Below are 1,345 nucleotides of genomic sequence, written 5' to 3'. Positions count from 1 at the left end.
ATTATTTTCCTATGATTAGTCCCCTAAAGCAGTTACTTGTTCATTGGCAAATTGTATTAAATGATGTCTAAGAAGGTCCTGAGGACCAGGAAGCCCTATTTTCCTACTTCTAAGCAACAAGATAAAAGGAAAAATGTGTAAAATCACCTCGGTGGTAGACACTAGATTAAGATGTATGGATTTCAGGGCTTAGGAAACAAAGGTAGACTGTCATTTCCATTGTAAGCTTTATAGTGTATACAATATTACTTTGAGTCAGGACATATGCTTTGGGATAACAGTTACTATAGTGAATGTGCATTTCAATAGCACATGTTTGCTCTTAAATTCTCAGTTTCTTCATGTTAAGTGGAAATAATATCTACCTCATTGAATTGTTGTAAGGGTAAAATTATACAATAAATGTGAACTTCTGAAATCTGTAATTACGCATGTGGTGGTATTGTTTTGTCGTCGTTATCATCATCCCATCATCATCACCATTGTTGTCACTGTCACCGTCATTGTCATCATCACCACTACCATCATCATCTCTGTCATTGTCCTCACCATCATCGTCATTGTCATCATCATCATCATCATCATCATCATCATCCGCAGCAGCGTGATCATCATGAGGTTTCATTATAATAGGAACCTGAAGGAAATTAAGAACGCTGGGGGTACTTTCCAGAACACATCATCCAACTGTAATCTTTCATGTAACAGAGTAGAAAAATCTAGCTCCATAGTGTCATATTGATATAAGCACTAAAGACTACATAAGTAGTATCTACAAAGTAAGAAATAGGACAAGAATTGTATTTTGTGTTTCTTTATAACAGGAATTACACTATAGAAACTTAAGTCTATGAATACTCATTACATTAAAGTTCTGTGGGCCAGAAATGTGACAGAACCTTGATTCTCTGATTCATGTTCAGCATCACGGTTGAAGAAATAAACTCTCTGCCAAATCTGTGGTTATTGGAGGCTCGAGTGGGGCTCAAGGACCCACTTTCAAAGATGGTCATATAAATCACAAGGAATCCCCTGTGCCATCTGCATGACCCCATAGGAACTTCCACAATAAGGATGCTTATATGTCTTAATGACACCTCAGCAGGCTTCCGATAGAATATGTGACCAGGAATAACAACAAAGAAGAGTTCAGCATGCCCTCCATGGCTTGTTCTGCTAAGGGACTGTATTTCAGCTGGTGCCCATTCTCTGTGTTACAAAAAAACCTAAATGATGTGGTTGAGCCTAGAACAGGAATGAGCTTTCTTTGTCCTACATTATTCCTCTCTGTCTTCCTCTGTCTTCCTGTGCCTTCTTCTCCCCCCCTCGCCCCGTGTGTGTGTGT

Source organism: Apodemus sylvaticus, chromosome 15 (genome assembly GCF_947179515.1).
Source record: "Apodemus sylvaticus chromosome 15, mApoSyl1.1, whole genome shotgun sequence".
Taxonomy (NCBI): domain Eukaryota; kingdom Metazoa; phylum Chordata; class Mammalia; order Rodentia; family Muridae; genus Apodemus; species Apodemus sylvaticus.
The sequence above is the reverse complement of the archived record's forward strand: the minus strand, read 5'-3'. Positions refer to the sequence as shown.